Consider the following 14,694-nt stretch of genomic DNA (forward strand, 5'->3'; position numbering starts at 1 on the left):
AGAATTGTTTGCAATATTCCAAAAATGGTCTAATCAATGTCCTGTACAGCTGCAATATGGCCTCCTAACTCCTATACTAAATGCTCTGACCAATAAAGGAAAGCATACCAAACACCACCTTCACTATCCTATCTACCTGTGACTCCATTTTTAAGGAATTATGAACCTGCACTCCAAGGCTTCTTTGTTCAGCAACGCTCCTCAGGACCTTACCTTTAAGTGTGTAAGGCCTGCTCTGATTTGCTTTTCCAAAATACAGGACCTCACAATTTTCTAAATTAAACTCAATCTGCCATTTCTCAGCCCATTTGCCCATCTGATCAAGATCCCATTAAACTCTGAGGTAACCTTCTTCGCTGTCCACTACACTTCCAATTTTGGTGTCATCTTCCAACTGACAAACTGTACCCCCTATGTTCATATCCAAATAATTTATATAAATGACAAAAAGCAGTGGACCCAGCACTGATCCTTGTGGCAACCACTAGTCACAGGCCTCCAGTCTGAAAAAATCCTCCATCAACACTGTCTCTCTTCTACCTTTGAGTGAGTTCGGTATCCAAATGGTTAGTTCTCCCTGTATTCCATGAGATCTAAACTTGCTGACCAACCCCCCATGAGGAACCTTATTCTATGCGTAATTGAAGTCCAAATAAATCACATTCATTGTTCTGCCCTCATCAATGCTATTTGTTATTTCTTCAAAAAAGTCAATCAAGTTCATGAGATATGATTTCCTACACAGAAACTCAAGCTGACTATTACTAATCAGTCCTTACCTTTCCAAATACATGTACATCCTGTTCCTCATGATTTTCTTCAACAACCTGCCCAACACCAATGTCAGGCTCACCAGTCTATGAAACCCTGGCTTTACCTTACCACCTTTCTTAAATAGTGGCACCACATTAGCCAACCTCCGGTCTTCCGGCACTCCACCTGTGATTATCGATGATACAAATATCTCAACAAAGGGCCTAGCAATCACTTAGCTTCCTGTAGAGTTCCAGAGTACACCTGATCAGGTCCTGGGGATTTGTCCATTTTTAAGCATTTCAAGAATGCCAGCACCATCTGAACATTGAACATTGAACATTACAGTGTAGTATAGGCCCTTCAGCCCTCGATGTTGCACCGACCTATGAAACCAATCCGAAGCCCATCTAATCTACACTATTCCATTATCATCTATATGTTCATTCAATGACCATTTAAATGCCCTTAAAGTTAGTGAGTCTAATACTGTTGCAGGCAGCTTGTTCCACACCCTTACTACTTTCTGCGTAAAGAATCTATCTCTGACATCTGTCCTATGTCTATCAGCCCTCAATTTAAAGTTATGTCCACTTGTGCTAGCCATCACTATCCAAGGAGAAAGGTTCTCACTGTCCACCTTACCTAATCCTCTGATCATCTTGTATTAATTAAGTCACTTCTCAACCTTCTCTTTAATGAAAACAGCCTTTCCTCATAAGACCTGCCCTCCATACCAGGCAACATCTTGGTAAACCTCCTCTGCACTCTTTCCACTACTTCCTATAACGTGTCAACCAGAACTGCACACAATACTCCAAGGGCAGCCACATCAGAGTTTTGTAAAGCTGCAACAAGACCTCATGACTCCAAAACTCCTCTGTAATATGGACATTTTTCAAGATGTTACCATTTATTTTCTCACAATCTATATCTTTCATTTCCTTCTCTATAGTAAAAACTGATGCAAAATACTCATTTAGTATCTCCCCCCATCTCCTGCGGCTACACAAATAGGCTGCCTGCTGACCTTTGAGAGGTCCTATTCTATCCCTAGTTACTCTTTTGTCCTTAATATGTTTATAAAATCCGTTTGTATTTTCCTTAACCCTATTTTCCAAAGCTATCTCATGTCTCCTTTGTCCCCTCCTTATTTTCCTCTTAAGTACATTCCTACTACTTTATACACTTTTAAGGATTCACTCGATCTCTGCTGTCTATAGCTGACACTTACTTCCTTCTTTTTCTTAACCAAAACCTCAATTTCTCTAGTCATCCAGCATTCCCTACACCTACCAGCCTTACCTTTCACCCTAACAGGAATATACTGTCTCTGGACTCTCATTATCTCATTTTGGAAGGTTTGTTTAGTCAGCAGTGGAGAAATTTGAAGTTTTCATTGAGTTATCAATGAATGATTGTTTTTCCAAGTTGCTTTTTCAGTGGTCACTTGTTTTCTAGGTTGAGAGAGAGAAAGGCAAAACAGCTTGCCATATCCTTGCCGTTATCAACCCATTTTGCATTCCCTCTCCTTGGCTGCTCAAAGGCTGCTGTTGATATACAGTTCCTTTGCAGATTCTGACATCTATCATTGCTTCATTCCAAGCTGTATAATTGTGGGCATTGTTTCTCTCAGTATGTGGTGTTATTGTGCAGTGTGAATTCAGAACAGGTACAGATCTGAGTTTCTTAGGTAGTCTCAGGCCTAACAATCAGACAATAGAAGTTTGATAGTGACAGTCCACTTTTTACAATGTTTGTAACAATGAGAGGAAAGAGTGGTCAACCCTGTAGTCATGAGGAATAATAAGCTGTGTATGACCTGAATTAGAGCTGCACTTTGCAAATGAGGACTTGGAGGTCCTCATGGATGAGGTGGTGCAAAGGAAAGCCATCTTCCACATGAAAGGACAGCAGAGGTGGCCAGAGCACCAGACTTTGTCAGCCTGGTCCAATGTCACCAGAAGTAATCAGCGCAGTCTCCATGGGCCAAAGAGATGCCCAGCAGTGTCGAAAGAAGTTCAGTAAATCTTTACACTCTGCTAAAGTAAGTGCCACCATCTTCTCTCTGCTACTTCACAGTCAGTCTATTTCTACGACTGCACCCACCTCCCACTAAGGCTCATGGTCTATCACTCTCACTACTACATCCAACATCTTTTTCCCTCACTTGCTCCCACTCACTCCAATACCCCAGACTATTAACTCTGCATAGTCACACAGTCAGGGCACCTCACCACCTTTCCCTGCACCTTCACCAGTACTAACAGTTGTAACAACCACTTTTGTCTCACTCAACACCTCCTCCAACTTGTCTCATTCCAGGAGAAAACAGCCCCCCAAAAAAGCAAGACAACCAAAAAGGATAGTGTGTGCTCAACATCTGATTCCTCTTCCCTACAAAGAAAATATCCTAAACCTGGAAAGCAAAAACTAGGACTGCTGCTGTGAAGATGCTGAAACTTCCATGTTCCAGTAATCAAGCAGGAGGCGTTGGTAATTACTCTCTCTCCATTACTCTCCCACTATCAATGCTGTGTATCTATTGTTAGCATGCTAGACTGTCTACACATTGTTTGCAATACATTCTCTCTTTGCTGCAGTTACCAGTGGAATCAGCGTGGTATTGGTGGCTGGCTGCACTAGACACCTATTCTTCCACCTCTGAGGAAGAAAGAAGAAACACAAATAACACTCTGTCCTGCATCCTCCGTCAGCTCAGATTCAGAGATCTTGGTTTGTATGTAAGAGTCGGGAGCACCTCCTGGTGAGCATGTCATTGTGGATATAACCCCCTGTCTTTTAATGTATAAATCCTCAGGAAACCACCTGGACCCACTTAGACAGTTAGCCCCAAATGATGATTTTATCAAACACTTGACTGATCTTTATGCCCAGTTGACTTTCCACAACTCCTCTGATTGGTTGCACTTGATACATAGGGCTGACTGTGGCTGACTTCCAGGTAGGCTCTTAAACCAAAAAGAGCCCTTGGTGGCAGGGTGTGGGGTGAGGAGTGAGGTTCAGGTGAATGAATATTTAGAACTCTCAGTAAAAAGTCAAAATAATGTAACTGTGTAGTAATTTTGGGAGTGTAGAAGAGGATGATCAGAGTATAACAGCAGTGTTATCATCTGGGAAAGGGATAATAATACAAATGAATTCTGAATTTGAATTTGAGGGCAACATATTTGAGTCCAAAACAAAATCCTACATGTAAACAGGATTAATTGCATAGATACGAGGAACGAGTTGACTCCAGTCAATTGGTTAATTACACTCAAAGGTATGGTGGTAGGTAAACATGAAAACAATTCAAAATGTTCAACAAATGTATATTCCAGTAAAAAGCAAAAACAGTGAAAGAGATGCATCCATGGTTTACTCAAGAATTTAAGGATTGTATGAGAATCATAGATTATTAGAAGAGGTTAATAATGTTGTGAAGAATAGTAGTAAGCATGGATTTTGGGAGAATTTTAGAATCAGCAAAGAGTGACCAGAAAGGAGAAAAAAGTAGATTTCATGAGTAAAATAAAAAGCTTGTATGAGCTTTTACAAGTACATTAAAAGGAAGAGAGTGGAGATGGACATTGGTCCCTTGGATGCAGAGACAGAAGAATTTATAATGAAGATTGAGGAAATGGCAGAGACTACAATGCAATATAACCATCTGTCTTCATGGTACAGGACACATGGAACACTCCAGAAATAATGTAAGTTAATTAATACTCCCGGAAATAAATGTATAACAAAAACATAAAGTAAAAGCCAACAAATTGTCATAACCAGATAGCCTGAATTCTAACCTTCTGAAAAAGATATTTGCAGAGATAGTTCATCATTTGGTTATGATTGTGCAAAATTTCCCTGATTCTAGAATGGTCCTGATGGAGAGGAAGTTATAAAATGCAATATTGTTATTCAAAAGTGGGAGAGAGTAAACACCCAACTAAAGGCAACTTAGGCCAAAGTCAGTCATCAGAATGGTGCTAGAAACAATTTTTAAGAATTCTTTCACAGAAAGTGGGAGTGATTTGCCAGACCAGCATTTACTGTCTATCTCTGACTGAAAATGTGTTGCTGGAAAAGCGCAGCAGGTCAGGCAGCATCCAAAGAGCAGGAGAATCGATGTTTCGGGCATGAGCCCTTCTTCAGGAATCATTCCTGAAGAAGGGCTCATGCCCAAAACGTCGATTCTCCTGCTCTTTGGATGCTGCCTGACCTGCTGCGCTTTTCCAGCAACACATTTTCAGCTCTGATCTCCAGCATTTGCAGTCCTCACTTTCTCCTATCTCTGACTGCCCTTGAGAAGGTTGTGTTGAGTTTCATTCTTGAACTACTGCAGTCCATGTGATATGGGTTCACCCACAGTGCTGTTAGGAAAATAGTTTCAGGATTCTAACCCAGTGACGCTGAAGAAACAGTTTTACTCCCTTCCACCTCTTTCATTAGTTAGAAGATATAAAGGTTTGTATACATTCAAACAGACTCAAGAATAGCTTCTTCCCCACTGTTGTCAGATTTTTGAATGGATCTCTTAAATGTTAATGTTGATCTCTCTCTGCACCTTCTCAACAGCTGTAACACTATCCTGCTCTGTTCTGTTATCCTGATACACACGTATAGCACAATCTGCCTGTAAAGCACATAAAACAACACTTTTCACTGTACCTCAGTATACCTGACAGTATTAAATCAAATCTTATCAAAAATCAACCCTTTTCTCCAGGAAAGAATATCAGGGCCTAGTTTAACTTATAAGCTGGTATCTTATTGTATCAGTATAAATTTGAATTAAGAGCTATGTCCAATACCACATCTAACAAGTTACTGTTAGTAAATATAGTTTGGCTTTTAGAAATACTCCCAGTTTTGTTCACAACCTGTCACTCTTCACTGTCATTATGATGACCTACACAGCTGTGTTGGAAGAGGTAAATAAGTTTGCAGCTGACATCAAAATCTGTGCAAAGATTAAAGCAGTGTAGGAATTCAATCAGATTCAAAATACTTAGATTTGCTAAGGGTGTAGCCACACAATGGCAAATGGTATTTATTTTAGAAAAATGAAATTGTATGCATGCTGATGTAACCAACACAAAATACATGTATCATTTGCAGGTAACAATGCTGAATAAATACTATTGATAGGTTATTTTTGGTTTAGCCTGCTGGAGAAAATCAGGAAACCTGTTTAAATGTAATATTAATATGTAATGGTAGGAATATACTGAACATTATTGGCTCTATTTTCAGAGAATTGTGTGCCTCTGGAAAGCATTATCAGCTAATGTTGGAGATGCTAATTCTCTGCATGTCTCAAGAAGTTAGTGCTGAAAATGTGTTGCTGGAAACGTGCAGCAGGTCAGGCAGCATCCAAGGAACAGGAGATTCGATGTTTCGGGCAAAAGCCCTTCAAGAAGTTGGTGGACCAGTTCAATTGGGTGAGGATGTTTTCAAAGTCTTTGCTGGTAAATTTTGTTCATCTGATCTCCTATTTTATTTCACTGAGGAAGTCAAGTGACTTACTTTACATAGTATTTTCCTTTATTAGTCCTAGTTTATTTCTGTTTTTTCTCTCACAGCAGAATACACGACTGCAGGGCTGGAGTGGGGTCCAAGGGGAGGCGTGCAAGGGTTGGGGATAGTTTGTAGAAGAAGGCAGCTGGGGATAATGCAGGTTGGGACAGGGAAAAAATGTTTAGCTATAATGGTCTGGGATATATTTGCTCAATCAGCTACTCATTCCCTGTTCATCAATGTCGTATATTTATGTAAATATGGAAATTCTTGACAAGCTGGTTTCTACATTTCAAATCTAGTGTTCTACACAAGAATAACAGACATTAAAGCATTAAGTTAAATTTGGCTGTCAGTCACAAGGTCCTGACTGAAGCAGCACTGAAATATTTTGTAGCACTGAAGCAGAAGCCACCAATGGCAAACACACAAGACCTGCAGCTTCATTTTAATAATCTGCAAGAATCCCACACTGTGTTGTTACATGGAAACCTATCCCCTCACTGCAGTTCCTTACCATTTGCTGAACTATACATTATTTAGTTGAAAAATTAGATTATTACTTAAATTGCAGTTTTGAAATGGCTCATTCTGGAAATGTACAGAAATCCAATCATCATGGCACTCTTTTGTTTCATTTATTTTGTTGACAAAATATATTTCATAACAGTGAATGCTGGCAATGGATTTGGATTCCAGGATTATTAGTTCAACTACCAGAGAACTGGATTTTATGTCAGAAGATAATTCTAAGAATAGTTTATCTTCAAAGATGGGTATTAAGGTAAACCTGCAGATACCTTTTATATTTCCCTCCAATCTTCTTCTTGCATCTCAAAATCTAAAACTTGCTATCAGGTTCCTTTATGTTTCCTTTAGTGACTGTCTACATAGATGTCTATTCACATACACACAGTGCATTTGCTGGTTCTTTGAGGCTAAGAATAATTACTTTTAGGACAGTAAATGGTGTGTCACTGTAGAACAGAGCAAGTGATTGATTTTAAAGTATCGGATCCAATTTTTACTCAAAAAAAAATCGATACAGATATATAATTCCAGTGCTTCCTCAAGGAAATGAACAATTGTAGCCACCATAACCATGCTGCAGAAAACCTGCAGGATTGAACTGCATTCAACTTCCTATAAACAGGCAACAGAGATTTTGAAGGAAATATACGAAGAAGATCCAAACTGTCAGGTGGTCTGGTGAATCACCAATCTCCTCACATGCTATCTCCATGACATTTAATGTGAACAAGCATAAAGCGCATAATCACTTATCTTAAGGAATGTTGGAATCCTACGTTCTGTAAAATTCCATTTTGATCTGAAACCAGTGAGATAAACAAGCTCATTTTGAAAACCCCACTGAAATATTTATAAGCAAACTGAAACATGCATCACCAATCTGTAAAGCTGATTTGTTTTAATAAACTAAGGTCCATGTGTTTCCTAAAAGACATGGAGACAAAAAGGCAGAGAGATAATTGTTCAACATCTGTGAATCCAAAAGAGCTGGTGGCTTTCAAACTGGCTTATGAACCCTAATGTTTTCTATCCAAGTCTAGACCATTATTGTTATTTCCTTCTGTCAGTATGCAACCAAAAGTAATAACTGACTACGTTTTGAACCCCACAGAATTTCGTATTCTTGAATAAATAAGCCTAAATGCAAATGCAAAATCTTGCCGGCAACTTGCTTGAGAAGAATATTAACTTTGAAGTGACATTTGCTAAGAAGTAGTGAATTTCTGAAGGTTAAGATGCAGAGATTTCAGTGTACTTTCCCTCATTCACTTGTTTTAGCTAATTACTTGGCTGCTGAAACTGCACTGGATGCAAATCAAGCAACAAGGCAGTGACTCTTAGTGTAACAAATTATGAATTCATGTCATGCATGTATATATGTTTTGTACATGGTGTGAACTTCAGATTTTGGAGTGACAAAGATAATTTTATATGTAATTCCACTGCTAGCTAATGTTAAGATTTTGTCTCAAAGTCTATGCACATGACAATTAGCTAATGACCAGAGTAAATAAATGTCAGCAGCAACGAATAAGACAAGTTGTATCCACCAATCAATTAGATCTCTGTGGAATCAGCATTAAAAATGTGATTGGCTGCTACCCAGGACATTGAGTTTTAGACTGCTAGCTGTGCCCACACTCTCCTGTGTGAAGACTTTACCCACTGCTGCTTCCACTTGCATTCTAACTTTAAACAAAATCTAAACCAACTTTTAATTTGTGGGAAACGTGTAGACATTGTGAAGAAATATTATTCTGAAGCCATTTTTGGTTTTTACTTATGGATTATCTAACAGTTATGAGATTAAATAGCAATAATAAGCTCAGTATTCAACATACTAATGATTATTTTTGCTCTCAGTTTCACTTTGTGCCAAAACAATCAATGGGATGATAAAGAGGCACTGTCTTCATAAAAGCCTGCTTGCAAAAGTAAACCATCTTTCATTGAAATTTTTGGTTTGGGGAAGAAAAGGCCTTCTGAAACATTATCATAATTACAGAGATATGTGAGACAGAGTATACATATTTCAGAGCAAATTGTTTATTGATTCAAAAAGTGAAAACCAAATTAAATTGATCATCTCAAAAAACATATTTTTGAAAATCAGAATAGATTCTTTATTTTATAGCAGTAGGCTCATCTCATGACTCAGATGAAATTTAAACTCTCATACAATTTGTTCCATAATATCTAGAACCAGTGTAAGAAACCATCTTTCTATTGGCAATAGGGGAGATATAGATGGCTGGAAAATGGGAAGCCTTCAGAAACGAGAGTCTAGAGACAGTATATTCCTGTTAGGGTGATTAGATGATATTCCTTACTGTATGGAAACATGCTCTTCGGCACAACAGGTCTACACTGACTCTCCGAAGAGTAGCCCACCCAGACCCATTCCCCTACCCTATATTAACCCCTGACTAATGCACCTAATATCAGGGCAATTTAGCTTGGCCAATTCACCTGACCTACACATCTATACATTGTGGGAGGAAGCCAGAGCACCCAGAGGAAACCTATGCAGACACGGGGAGAATATGCAAACTCCACACCGCCTGTGGCGGGAATCAAACCCGAGCCCCTGGTGCATTGAGGCAGCAGTGCTAATCACTGAGACACCATGCCATCCAAAAGGTGAAAGAAAGGGTGAAAGGAAATGCTGGTAGGGAAAGGGAATGTTGGATGACTAAAGAAATTGAGGATTTGGTTAAGAAAAAGAATGAAGCATGTGTCAGGTATAGACAGGATAGCAAGCTTTGAGAAGATTTGTAGCTCAGGTTGAGGTTCTGGATGTAGGTTTGCTCACTGAGCTGGAAGGCTCATACTCGGTAACATCTTCAATGGGCTTCCAGACAAAGCACCGCTGATGATTCCTCCTTTCTATTTATATGTTTGAGTTTCTTTGGGTTGGTGGTGTCATTTCCTGTGGTGATGTCATTTCCTGTTTTTTTTCACTCTGGGATGGTAGATGGAGTCTAACTTGATGTGTTTGTTGATAGAGTTTCGGTTGGAATACCATGCTTCTAGGAATTCTTGTGTGTGTGTCTCTGTTTGGCTTGTCTTAGGATGGATGTGTTGTCCCAGTCGAAGTGGTGTCCATCCTTATCTGCATGTAAGGATACTAGTGAGAGAGGGCCATGTTGTTTTGTGGCTAGTTGATGTTCATGTATCCTGGTGGCTAGTTTTCTGTCTGTTTGTCCAATGTAGTGTTTGTTACAGTTCTTGCACAGTATTTTATAAGTGACATTAGTTTTGCTAATAGACAGAATAGATCGAATGACTCCTTAGAACGGTATAAAGGCAGTAAGAGTATGCTAAAGAGGGAAATCAGGAGGGCAAAAGGGGACATGAGATAGCTTTGGCAAATAGAGTTTAGGAGATTTCAAAGGGTTTTGCATATCCATTAAGGACAAAAGGGTAACTTGGGAGAGAATGGGGCCCTTCAAAGATCAGCCCGGCATCCTTTGTGCGGAGCCGCAGGAGATGAGAAAGATACTAAACAAGTATTTTGCATCAATATTTACTGTGGAAAAGGACATGGAAGATATAGAATTCTGGGAAATAGATGGTGACATCTTGAAAATGTCCATATTACAGAGGAGGAAGTGTTGGATGTCTTGAAACTCATAAAAGTGGATAAATCCCCAGTACCTGATTGGGTGTACCCTAGAACTCTGTGGGAAGCAAGGAAAGTGATTGCTGACCCCTTGCTGGGATATTTGTGTCATTGATAGGCACAGGTGAAGTGCCAGAAGATTGGAGGTTAGCTAATATGGTGCCACTATTTAAGAAAGGTGGTAAGGACAAGCCAGGGAACTGTAGACTGGAGAGCCTGACATCGGTGATGGGCAAGTTGTTTGAGGGAATCCTGAGGGACAGGATGTACATGTATTTGGATAGGCAAGGACTGATTAGGGATAGTCAATATGGCTTTGACAGTGGGAAATCATGTCTTACAAACTTGATTGAGTTCTTTTGAAGAAGTAACAAAGAGGATTGATGAGGGCAGAGCAGTTGAGGTGATCTATATGGATTGCTGTAAGGCATTCAACCAGATTCACCATATAAGATTGGTTAACAAGGTTAGATCTCAAGGAATATAGGGAGAACTAACATTTGTATTCAGAATTGGCTCAAAGTTAAAGACAGAGGGTGGTGATGAAGGGTTGCTTTTTAGACTGGAGGCCTGTGACCAGTGCAGTGCCACAAGGATTGGTACTGGGTCCACAACTTTTTGTCATTTATATAAATGATTTGGATGTGAACATAGGAGGTATAGTTAGTAAGTTTGCAGATTACACCAAAATTGGAGGTGTAGTGGACAGCAAAGAAGGTTACCTCAGATTATAACGGGATCTTGATCAGATGGGCCATTGGGCTAAAGAGTGGCAGATTTAATTTAGATAAATGCAAGGTGCTACATTTTGGGAAAGCAAATCAGAGCAAGACTTACACACTTAATGGTAAGGTCCTAGGGAGTGTTGCTGAATAAAGAAACCTTGGAGTGCAGGTTCATAGCTCCTTGCAAGTAGAGTCACCACTAGATAGGCTAGTAAAGAAGCCATTTAGTATGCTTTCCATTATTGGTCAGAGTATTGAGTTGGGAGGTCATGTTGCTGCTGCACAAGACATTGGTTAAGCCGCTTTTGGAACATTGTATTCAATTCTGGTCTCCTTCCTATCGGAAGGATGTTGTGAAACTTGAAAGGCTTCAGAAAAGATTTACAAGGATGTTGCCAGAGTTATAAGGAGAGACTGAATGAACTGGGGTTCTTTTCCCTGGAGTGTCGGAGACTGAGGGATGACCTGTTAGAGGTTTATAAAATCATGAGGAGCATGGATAGGGTAAATAGACAAGGTGTTTTCCCTAGTGTGGGGGAGTCCAGAATTGGAGGGCAGAGGTTTAGGGTGAGAGGGGACAGATATATAAGGATAAGGGGCAATGTTTTCACACAGAGGGTGGTGCGTGTATGGAATGGGCTGCCGGAGAAAGTGGTGGAGGCTAGTACAATTGCAACATTTAAAAGGCATTTGGATGGTTATATGAATAGGAAGGGGTTGGAGGGATATGGACTGGGTGCTGGCAGGTGGGACTAGATTGGGTTGGGATATGTGGTTGACATGGACAGTTTAGACTGAAGGGTCTGTTTCCATGCTGTACATGACTGACTTTATGACTGTATACAAACAATGCTCTCCACAGTGGCCTCCAGACCATGACAATAACAATGCCTGCTGTTGTCTTCTAGGTCTGATACTAGATCATTAGATCAGCGAGACCACAGATTCAACCTTCCAAAGAATGGCAATGGTTCAGTTTGCCAGACTGTTACTGTTGTGTCTCAACTGAAAAATGTGTTGCTGGAAAAACGCAGCAGGTCAGGCAGCATCAAAGGAGCAGGAGAATCGACGATTCGGGCATAAGCCCTTCTTCAGGAATGAGGAGGGTGTGCCAAGCAGGCTAAGATAAAAGGTAGGGAGGAGGGACTTGGAGGAGGGTCATTGGGAACGCGATAGGTAGAAGGAGGTTAAGGTGAGGGTGATAGGCCGGAGAGGGGTGGTGACGGAGAGGTCGGGAAGAAGATTGCAGGTCAAGAAGGCAGTGCTGAGTCCGAGGGTTGGGACTGAGAAAAGGTGAGGGGAGGGAAAATGAGGAAGCTGGAGAAATCTGCATTCATCCTTTGTGGTTGGAGGGTTCCTAAGCGGAAGATGAGGCGCTCTTCCTCCAGGTGTCGTGTTGCCATGGTCTGGCGATGGAGGAGGCCAAGGACCTGCATGTCCTTGGCGGAGTGGGAGGGGGAGTTAGTGTTCAGCCAAAGGCGGTTGGGTTGGTTAGTGCAGGTGTCCCAAAGGTGTTCTCTGAAACATTCCGCAAATAGGTGGCCTGTTTCCCCAATGTATAGGAGGCCATATCGGTTGCAGCGGATGCAGTAAACGATGTGTGTGGAGGTGCAGGTGAATTTGTGTTGGATATGGAAGGATCCCTTGGGGCCTTGGAGGGAAGTGATGGAGGTGTGGGCGCAAGCTCAAATCTCCAGCATCTGCAGTCCTCACTTTCTCCCTGTTGTGTCTCAAGCCAACAGCATGTCCTACATCTCCAGCTTTCCCTCTCGTAAAGCATGCCTGTGGAATATTGTCAACAAACCCAAGATTCTTAGGAACAAACTGCAGCAATGCACCCAACTTCAGGGTTACCTCAGTCCAAATTCTCTCCTGGAGAACGTAAGTGACCAATTTACTCTTAACCTCAAGTTGTATTCAGAAGAGTTAAATTAGGTGATAGGAAGAACTCACTACCAGGGGAACAACTTTGTCGGGGTGGCTTCCATCATTTTAAAATTCATAGTCATAGACCAGAATGTGGACTAACAATGTGATGATTATGGGAGTACTCATATAAGGCACAAAGAGTCAGATATGTCATCACATTGCAAGATATATTGGATTGGTCGTGAAATTGGTAAGAACAAAGTGCTGATGTGGTGGCAAAAATGTGGTGTTATGTTCTTTGTTATCCTTCGCTGCAGTCACTGTAGTGTTTTCAGAGTGCTGATCATCTTGATGGGCTTGGGCAAAGAGTTCTGGGTCCAATGAAGCAGGCCTAAATTATTAGCCATGTAAAACTCTAAATGCTAAATCATGTGAGTACTGGAAAAATGAAATAAAAGCAAAAAATTCTGAAACCATCAGCATCTGTGGAGAGAGAAATAGTTAATGTTCCAGGATGATGACCTTTCAGCAAATTTGAAATATTACTTTGAAAATGGGTTTTAGAAGGTGCTAAAGATGACACTGAATCTGTGGAAGGATATAGACAGGTTAAGCCAATGGGCAAAAACTTGGCAGATGGAATATAATGTGGAAATGTGAGGTTATGCACTTTGGCAGGAAAATAAAGGAATGAGTATTATTTAAATGGAGAAAGACTGCAGAAAGCTATGGCACAGAGGGATGTGGGAGTCTTCATGCATGAAACACAAAAAACAGCATACAGGTTCATTAGGTTATAGGGAAAGCAATAAAATGATGGTCTTTAAAAGTAAAGAGGTCTTCTAAAACCTACACAAAGCAGATCATAACAGGGATATTGTGGAAAGTTTTGGTCCCTTCATCTAAGGAAAGACTTGGAGGTGGTCCAGAGAAGGTTCACTAGGTTAGTCCCAGATGTAAGTCCCAGTTCCTGCCTCAAGCAACTGTCTGTGTGGAGTTTGCACATTCTCCCCGTGTCTGCGTGGGTTTCCTCTGGGTGCTCTGGTTTCCTCCCACAGTCCAAAAATGTACAGGTTAGGTGAATTGGCCATGCTAAATTGCCTGTAGTGTTAGGTGAAGGGGTAAATGTAGGGGAATGGGTCTGGGTGGGTTGCTCTTCGAAGGATCAGTGTGGACTTGTTGAGCCAAAGGGCCTGTTTCCACACTGCAAGTAATCTAATCTAATCAAAAAAAAGGGACTGTCTTAAAAGGAAAGGTTGTGTAGGGGCTGTAAACACTGGAGTTTAGAAGGCTGAGCGATAACTTTATTGAAACGTAGCAAATTCTTAGGGTATTTGACAGGGTAGATGTGGAGAGGCTTTCCCTTGTGGGAGAATCAAGAGCCAGAGGGCATAATCTCAAAGAAAAGGGTTTAAGATAGAGCAGGAACTCCTTCTCTGAGGGTAGTGATTCTGTGGAATTCTTTAACACAGAGAGCTGTAGAAGTTGGTTGTTAAGTATTTTCAAGATAGAGATAGATTTTTAATCAAAAAGGGAGGAAAGTAATGTTGAGGATTATCATTTCAGCCACGATCTTGTTGAATAGTGGAACAGACCTGATAGGCTAAATGGCCTACTTCTGCTCCTAAGTCTAATGGTTTTCATTAGAGCAATAACATTTCAGTTCAATGA

General features: G+C 40.6%; 1 protein-coding gene across 1 annotated transcript in view; it reads left to right on the forward strand.

Moving 5' to 3' along the window:
- Positions 1-6,136: 6,136 nt before the first annotated feature.
- LOC132824704 (cyclin-dependent kinase inhibitor 1B-like) overlaps positions 6,137-14,694 on the forward strand; it is a 53,543-nt gene continuing 44,985 nt past the window's right edge. The window contains exon 1 of the mRNA XM_060839371.1: positions 6,137-6,200. The gene's annotated coding sequence lies outside the window, so the exon portion shown is untranslated. The remainder of the gene's footprint in view (positions 6,201-14,694) is intronic.

This window comes from Hemiscyllium ocellatum, chromosome 19, assembly GCF_020745735.1.
Source record: "Hemiscyllium ocellatum isolate sHemOce1 chromosome 19, sHemOce1.pat.X.cur, whole genome shotgun sequence".
NCBI classification, from domain to species: Eukaryota; Metazoa; Chordata; class Chondrichthyes; order Orectolobiformes; family Hemiscylliidae; genus Hemiscyllium; species Hemiscyllium ocellatum.